Source organism: Pyxicephalus adspersus, chromosome 5 (genome assembly GCF_032062135.1).
Source record: "Pyxicephalus adspersus chromosome 5, UCB_Pads_2.0, whole genome shotgun sequence".
Taxonomy (NCBI): Eukaryota; Metazoa; Chordata; class Amphibia; order Anura; family Pyxicephalidae; genus Pyxicephalus; species Pyxicephalus adspersus.
In genome coordinates this window covers 5,074,348-5,083,888 of record NC_092862.1, presented here as the reverse complement: position 1 = coordinate 5,083,888, position 9,541 = coordinate 5,074,348, and the positions used below count along the sequence as shown (strand labels likewise).

Below are 9,541 nucleotides of genomic sequence, written 5' to 3'. Positions count from 1 at the left end.
TATCTGTATAACTCATCAAAAAAAATATCAGAAATGACTGGTTTGATGTTTGATATACTGGTTGATGGTTGAACAGGTTAAGAGAGGGGGTGCGGGTTCAGGAAGGGGATGCCCGATTGTGTAACTTTTATAAAGATTTTATTATATTTCTTGTAGCAATGGTACAAATACTATGGTAGTCTTTGTCTTGGGAATTTTGCTGTCTCTGTACTCTGTACTCTGTATTTGGTATGTTGGTTCCAGGGTAATTGAAGTGATAAAATTTAGCTTGCATAATTATATATTAACTGGTTGAAATGTATTTTTAACCATGTCTTTGTCCTATTTCATTTGTTACAGGATTACAGTGATACCTCAGTTAACAAAGATAATGCGTTCCGGAATCACATTTGTTAGCCGAAATGTGATTTTCTATAGGTTTCTATAGAAAATAGTTTAATTTGTTCTGAAAGCTGCCCACAATTTAAAGATACTTTTTTTTAACTTTAATTACTTCAGTCATTTCTAGAGCAATCTGTGCTTTGATATGAAAAAAGAAAAAAATGCAGAGTTTGTCTTGGTCAATAAAGAGTTACAAGATGTTGCAGTAGAGCTCAATTCTTAAAATCACCCACAACCTCAGCAAAAGATTTCTTCTGCAAGTCATGCAAATAACCCCTCCCCCCATCAAGCCTCTGTCCTGCACACAAGCAGCAGGGAAGGCCCGTTGGTTCATATGTAAAGAAAAAATGCTTTAAATCACACCCACCTCTCAAATTCACAGCCACACGGAGCCTGCACCATACTGACACTGGTATGAGAAGAGTTTCTCTCTGTGGCACTCTGGAAGCCTCTCTATATAGGTCAAAGCGATGTCTCGCTTTGAAAAAAAGTATAATAAAGTTTGAAACGCAAAATCATGTCAAAGTTTAATATTACATTTATTAATCATTTTTTAATATATTTAATTTATTATTTTGACATGATTTTGTGTTTCAAATTTTATTATACTCATACTATTATATTACTACATATATTTTATTACTACGCACAATTAGACACAGTGTTGAGACCAGGCAATCCTATGATTTACTCTACAATAAGATGGTAACACGGAAAGCATGAACACTTGCATTCGCCACACACAGCAATAGTAAGCACTATGAACAACTACCTAAGTAGATTTATTGGCCCATCCAAGAGAAAGATTTTACTAATGCAAAAAACTAGGCTCTAATGCAAAATCTTCTCCACTTGGTGAAAAGAAATCTGAGGAAGGCCAGAGGTATAGATGACTCATGGCACCACTCAGCCGCTAAACCAATCAGCATGCAACATTCACCAGCGATTTAGTAAAACCACAGACTGTAAGACCCTGTGGCACCCAGTGCACTCCAACCTCTCCTCACCAGGTATGCCAACAAAAAGACAAAACGATGCATAAAAGGTATTTACAAAGAACTAGTAAGCTATATGGACCAGGCACTTCTGATGTCTGTGCAAATGCAGTTTTCAGTGTCTATACAATCGTATGCTAGCCTCCAGGCAGCAGTGTATGCCTTGTACTGACAGGTGTCACACTTAGCACTTCAATGCTAAAGTGCAGGCGCCTCTCTCCTGCACTGCCTCCAGTTCCAGATTTATTCAGTATCGCCCCTCCCACCAGCCACAACACTCTGCACTGTTTGTGCATTGTGTCCCCACTAGTGCTGAGCATTTCCTTTACACCTGTTGGTTAATTTAGTGCTTTCCCTGTTAAACTCCTGTGTTAACCCCTTGTGGCCTAGTCTGTTGTTTTCCAGCCAGTTCAACCACTAGGAAAAATAACATATCTCAGATATAAAAACCTATGGACTTAGTTGGTCCAAAGGAAGGAAGACAATGGTACAATTTGCTCCAACAGTGGAAAAAAAATTCCTACCTGATTCCATGAGGCAGTTGGATGTTTCCTGGATCAACAGTCTGTAATCTGTCCTTAAAAGCTTTAATACCCAATTATATTCTGTGCTTCCAGACAAGCATCCAGATTTTTCTAAATGTAATCTACAGTATTTGCTGAAACTTCTTCCTGAGGGAGCCGATTCCACATTTTCACAGACCTTACAGTGAAAGAATCCCTTCCTTATCTGGAGCTTAAACTTTTTTTCCTCCAGACGCAAGGAGTGCCCCCTTGTGCTTTGTAATGATCACAACGTGAATAATTGTATATATACTGTATTTATGGACTGTATTTATATACTGTATTTATGGACACAGGGATGCTGGGAGGTTACCCCGTGTATAATTACCTGTACCTGTTGCATTGTGGCTGCCGCCATCTTCTTCCTTGTTTGAATTTTCAGCCATTTTGCTTGACCAGGCTTGGATGCTAAAATATAGGACTCTGGAGTCCAATCAATATTATTACAGAACGGTGAACAGAGCGGAGATTATAGTGCTTGTGATTACATTGTGCAGGTTTCTGCCATTTTACAATCCACAGGCGCTGCTCAGTCATTATATAGTTTACTCATATAAAAACTGCTATAAATACTTGTATTCACCAAATTACAAGATATAGAAGCTTTATGAGTCAAGAAACAAAGTGTTTAGAAGATAAAATTAAAGTTTGTATAGAAAGAATCTGTCAGAGTCTTACCTCAGGAAATTACCTCAGGAGAGTTCTGAGGGGACGGAACCAAATCCTCAGCACAGAGGGGGAGGGTGGGAAAATCCATTATAGTATTACAGTTTGGCAGCACTTTCCTGAATTATACATATTACCTAAAAAGGTTTATTTGCTGTGTACAAAGTAATTCATTACCTGTTTTGAATGTGTTAGCTAAATCATTACCACAGAAAAGAATGTTTTCATACAGATGAATGAGCTGGTACAGCCCCAGTGCTTCCTTGGCAACCTCTTTCACCTCACTGAAGTCCAGAAAGATTTCGTGAATATTCATAGATACATTTTCATTGTGTTATACCTGTATCGGGGATCCCAAACAAATACGTGTTTTGGGAAGCATTATTAAAGCACTTTATCCCCCACTCCCCTAGCAGTCACCATTCTCCTCTCTGATGTTCCAGATTGTGGGTGGGGCCTTGGTGTCCTCACAATGCAGGACTGCCGCTCCCACATTGCACATGATGACATCAGAGGCCTACGACCCATGGACAGATTGCTGAAGGGAAGAGGCTTTTTTCAGGTCACATAACAACATGGTGGAGCAGCCTGGCCAAGAATGACATATTTCAAAATCGTTTAGATTTCCAAATTCTGTGATCTTATATAACATTCATTAAGGTTGAAATGAAAAAAGTCTCCAATGCTAGGTCTTCTGATCTGTTGGGTGAGGGGCTTTCTTTAGGGGCCATGTTGCTTTGAGATGTTGGCGCTGGGCGGAGGACATACCAAGGTCTTTTCAGTGTGATGTCACACTGGCCGGGTGCACAGGACAAGTACAATACCTTATTTTTCTATATTGCACAGGAGACGATATTGCAAGCTCACAAGACAATAATTTGGGAGAAAAAATATGCAATGGGTACACCTAGTGAACATCTGGAAAAAACTACGCTATTTATTGCATTGCATTATTACATTTAAACTATTACATTTGGTCTTAGATTTTTAGAACTGATCCAATAACATCAGTGTGTGGCAAAACTAAGAATTGCATTCTCAGTATTTGTCCCGACCCCCTTGTGCAGCCATAACTGCAACTAAACGTTTGCCGTAACTGATGATCAATCGTACACATTAACTTGGAGGAATTTTAGCCCATTCCTCTATACAGAACAGCTTCAGCACTTGCTGGGTTTCTTCCCATTTTTTCACACAACATTTCAGTTGGATTAAGATGAGGACTTTGACTCTTTTCTTTCACCATTTTTTGGTAGAATGAGTTGTGAGTTTAGGATCGATGTCTTGCTGCATGACCTGTTTTATCTTGAGATTCAGTTCACAGATGTCTTCATACTGTCTTGACATTTTCCTTTACAATTCTCTATTATAGTTAAAAATGAATTGTTCCAATAGTGATGTCAAGCTGTTCAGGCCCAAACCTGAACACTCCCACCACGTTTCACAGATTGGATAAAGTTCTGATGCTGGAATGCAGTGGATTTTTTTTAAATGGAAAGCTTCTCATTGAAGCCAAAAAGGTTTATTTTGGCTTCATTCATCCACAAAACATTTTTCCATTATTCTTTTGTTTTGTCTACATGATCTTTAGCAAACTATAGATGATCAGCAATATTTTTTGGGAGAGAGTAGAGGCTTTCTGATTGCTAACTGGCTATACACCCTATTTCTTTTCAGTATTCTTATGCTGGATTCATAAACATCAACATTCACTAATGTGAATTATGAATGCTGCAGCCAGACTCATCCATCCTTCCCACCGCTCCTCTTCTGCTGCCTCTCTCTGTAGTTCTTTTCACTGGCTTCCATTTCATCTTAGAATCAAATTCAAGCTCCCGTGGGCAGGGTCCTCTCCTCCTGTGTCACTGTCTGTATTTGTCTGTCATTTGTAACCCCTTTTTAATGTACAGAGCTGCGTAATATGTTGGCACTAAATAAATCCTGTTTATTAATAATAATAATAATAATAATAATAATAATAATAATGTGAAACCAGCCTGCAGTTGCTTTAAAGTTACGCAGGGTTCCTTTGTAACCTCTCGGACTATTGCATGCTTTGCAGTTGGAGCTACCACAGAAGTCGACCAATTCTGGGTAGGGTAACAACGGTCCTGAATTTCCTCCTTTGGTACATAATTTGCTAACTAGTGGAGTCCAAACTCTTTAGAGATGATCTTGTAACCTTTTCCAGGTTTATGGGCATCAGCAATTCCTAATCTGAGGTCCCCAGACCCCTCCTTTGTTAAAGACATGATACACATCCACAAATGTGTGTGTGATCAGACTTTACTGAATCCTCGTCCTTTAAATAAAACATCCCTTTGAATGAAACCCCCAGAGTTAAACATTATATGATAATCCTAAGGATTCACTTACTTTACCAAATACAGATATGTACTTGGATCTTTTTTTCAAAAAATGACCAAATATAATCATTTTTATTTCATTTCCTTAACTAGGTTTTCTTTATCTACTTTTAGGACTTGTTAACAAATCAGATGAATTTTTAGGTCACATTCATATACAAAAATAGAAAATGTTTAAGGGGTTCACAAACTTTCAAACACCACTGTATGGAGTGTACCTTCATAGAAGGCCTATTCATCCTTATCAGTTATCAGCTACTATGTGTGCATTACCACAACGCACCTAACAACATTATTGTGTTAGCAAAGTGCGCAGAACATTGAAATGCCCCTCAACTTCCTGATAGTCAAAACCGGTTAATTTTTTTTTCTCTTTTCTGCTGTCAGCGATGGCGTCTGCTGATCTGAGACAGGAGTTGGACTCTTCCATCTGTCTGAACATTTATACAGATCCTGTAATGCTGAGATGTGGACAACTTCTGCCAGGTCTGTATTGATCGTGTGCTGGATACACAGGAGGGGTCTGGAGGTTATTCCTGTCCTGAATGCAGAGAGGAGTTTCAGGATCGGCCTGCACTCCATAGGAACATAACACTGCGTAATATAGTGGAGACTTTCCGATCTACTCCACCAGATCAGCAAGAAACCGGAATCTTCTGTACTTATTGTATTCACTCTCCTGTACCTGCTGTTAAATCCTGTCTGATGTGTGAAGATTCTCTGTGTGATAATCACCTGAGAGTCCACAGCATGTCACCAGAACATGTCCTAACTGAACCCACCACTTCTATGGAGAAGAGGAAATGCTCCGTCCATAGGGAACTCCTTAAATATTATTGCCCTGCCGATGCCGCCTGTATCTGTGTGTCCTGCAGCTTGGTTGGAGATCACCAGGGACACAAGGTGGAGATTTTAAATGAGGCTTTCAAGAACAAAAAGGAAAAACTCAAGAATCTTTTGCAGAAATCAATTAGTAATAGAAATGAGACAGAGGAAAGAGTCCAAAGGCTGCTGGAATACATGAGAAATGTACAAGAAAAAGCATTTGGTTTAACAGAAACTGTCACCACCCCGTTCAGAGACCTCAGGAGACAGCTGGAAGACCTGGAGAAGAGAGTCCTGAGTGAGATCTCCAGGCAGGAAGAGAAGCTTTCACTACCAATGTCTGATCTGATCCAACAGCTGGAAATAAAGGAGGACGAGCTGGCCAGGAAGATGGGTCACATTGAGGAGCTGTGTAACAAGATTGACCCACTGACTGTCCTACAAGAATCACACACATGGGACTTGTGTGATACTGAGGATGGAGATAATGAGAACAGAGAGAGACACGAGGAGCCCATCCATGATGGAAGATCTCTGGATGTGTTTGGGATATCACACACATTACACACAGGGTTATCTGATATGATAAAAGAGGTAAATGCATGCTTCAATATACAGGAAGCTGCAGAAATATTACTGGATGTGAATAAAGCTCATAATAAACTACAGATATTAAATGACATGAATACTGCCCCCTGGTCATATAAAAAGCAGAATCGCCCAGAAACACAGAAACACAGAGAGATTTCAGGATTATATTCAGGTATTAGGCAGCAGGAGATTCCCCTCAGGGCGACATTACTGGGAAGTGGATGTCAGTAAATCAGAGATTTGGTTAGTCGGGATGTGTTATCCCAGTATAGACAGGAGAGGAGAGCAGTCATATATTGGATATAATAAGAAGTCCTGGGGTTTGTACAGGTATTACAGGGGCTGTATAGTATTACAGTTATAAAATCTGGTTACCTTACAATATCTCCAGTAACAGGGTCAGGGTCTATCTGCATTATGAGGCCGGGCAGTTGTCTTTTTATGATCTGTGTGACCCCATCAGACACTTATACACCTTCACCACCTCCTTCACTGAGCCCCTCCATGCTGCATTAGCTGCAAGACAAGGTCGTTGTAATGCGCCTGGGCACACAAACCACAACCAACTCCAGATATCCTTCAATCAGGCTTTATTCAGTGTCATAAAGCACAGCAAGGGTTAAGTCCAAACAAGCAAAGTACAAAAGGGTAAGGCAAAGACAGGTCAAGGAACAATCCGAGGTCAGGGCAGGCAGCAGGCAGAATGGTCAGTAACAATTCGAGTTCAGGGCAGGCAGGGTTCAAGCAGAGTCAACTTCAGACCAGGTCACTATGGAGATGACAAAAGGCAGGTAAACTTAACCAACACAAGGATACACCCAAGCACACTGTGTTAACAGAGGCTATAGCGGGCAATGGTGTACAGGACAGGCTCTCCTTAACTGGCCAGAGTGACCAATGACCTTGCGCCACCTGGCACCGTCTGATAGGAGACTCACTGAATCTCCTGCGGCCAATCGGCCAATTCAAACTAACTACGTCCCGCCCCGGGGCGAGGCAGCTGAGTGCCACGCCCTCGGGGGGGTACAAGAGGGACGCATTGTAGCACGCGCACCTCTTCCCACAGCAAAGAATATGACAATATTTCTCAGGGATGGTCCAAATATCTATATAACACCATCAATAAAATTATCGGATATTGTTGTGACTGTTGATATTTGATGACAGTTAATGGTTGTACAATTATGGGAAGGGGGGCGGTAGAGGAGATTGTGGGACGGTAACCCATAAAGGTCACTGATATCACTGGAGCAGAGAAATAAATAAAGCTATATGTGTATGTTAAGAGATTTATTGTATTCTACTTAATGGATATTACTTATTGATCCACTGACAACTAAAAGCTCGACTAACGTATCTGATCAAAATTTTATTAGGTAAACAATCAATCAAAACTCCCAAAATCAGAACATATGTGCAATAATCTGCCTTTCCGGGCATTTTTTCCAGCTAGAAAAGTTCGGCATTCCATTCAGATGTACTCAGTTGTTTGTAAGTCCATGCACTTTGTATTACTTCGATCAATGTTTGTGCTCCAAATATTTTTTTCCTACCTGTGCAATGGCATTCCAAGGGGTGATTCATATTTTGGAACTACTGTTATTCAGTGAGGTATTGGATTCACGTAGGACTTTTTCAATATTGTTTGTTATGAGAAAAATAATTTCCTCTTTATGTATTATGTATACCAATGCCACATGAGATAAGACAATAATTTCTTATAGCCTGCATTGTGTGGACCTTAAATAGCTCCGCAGTAAAGTATCACTGGAATAAATTCTGAAAATGTTGAAATCAATATTTGATTTGTAATTTTTTTTTAGGGGGGGGGGGAACAGCAGTCTGAAGTTAATTGTTCGGGTGAGGTAAGGTTTCACCTAATCGTGATTTGTATTTTGTAATAATGGTGCCCCTACATAGGAGGGACCCGTGGGGGCCCCAACATATAAAGCAAGAAAATAGGTGTATGTGTGTAGGGACGAGCTTCAAGATGTCAGGAAATGTACTGTCAGTAAGAAGAATCAGAAAGTTGTCTGTCTGTGGTGAAATATGTGTTGAGAATAAACATGAAACCTCATTAATGGTCCATATATCTGTATACATTAACCAATAACAAATATTCAAAGAGTTTAGTGTGATATTTGATACAATGTGACAGTTGGTGGATGTACAGGTTGGGGGAAGGATGGAGGTAAAAGGGGGGGTCCAAATGGGAAAATGAATTGGGTGACGTCGGACGAAAAAAAAAATTGTCGATCTCGCTATGCATGCGTGAGATCTGCAAATTTTTCTTATTGAGCAAAAAGGCTCCTTTTGCGTAGCCCGGGCATGCGTAGAAGGAGCGCCAAAGGGCCTCCTGGGATGCCTGACGTAGGTATCCCGGGAAGGCTTTGAGTTCCCATTCTGTCTCGGCCACCTAGTGGGCTGAGAATTAGGGGGCGGTGATTAACTCTTTAAAAAAAAAAAAAAAAAAAAAACAAGAATTTTAAACCCTATGTAAAAGGTTGGTTTTAATATTAGGGGGGGGGGGGGTCACACTTTGTTTATTCTTTGTAAATTAAAATTAAATATTTTAAAATTTAAAAATAAATATTTTTAAAAAATGTGGTAATTTTTCACATCCTACAACCATGTTATAAATCTTACCATTATTTACATTGCATTCTTTTATACAATGTCATCCCAACCCATTGCAATACCATGGGGTTTTGTGCAGTGGGGAGGGTAATTTTTACAGAAATCCCTCTAAATGACCTAAAACAAAAAATAAAAATATATGTTTAAGCACTGGGCAGCTAATAATGAACATTCTAATGTTAGTTAACAGTTTGATTTGCTATATAAAGATGTAGCAAATCGACTTGAAGCTCAAGCAGTCACATAGTACCTACCTCCTCAAGTCTTGTCCAGAATGCTTTCATCATGGTCAGACTCCGACATAGTATGCCAAAAAGTTGCCACCACATGCTGCTTGTCCACCGGCCATTCTAGGAGCTCTGATTTTAAGAAATACACTTTTACCATTACTATCGCCACCATCAGCTCCACCACTATTGCCACCAACATAACTCCCACCACAGAAGCAGCTGCAGAACCAAGACAGAGAATAACAACTTTCATATCTTTCTTCCTCAACACTTCCCTGGATTTATAA

At 39.9% G+C, this 9,541-nt stretch overlaps 1 pseudogene; it reads left to right on the top strand.

Annotated features, from left to right (window-relative positions):
- Positions 1-4,507: 4,507 nt before the first annotated feature.
- Positions 4,508-8,137, top strand: LOC140330465 (E3 ubiquitin/ISG15 ligase TRIM25-like; annotated as a pseudogene).
- The last annotated feature ends 1,404 nt before the right edge of the window (positions 8,138-9,541 follow it).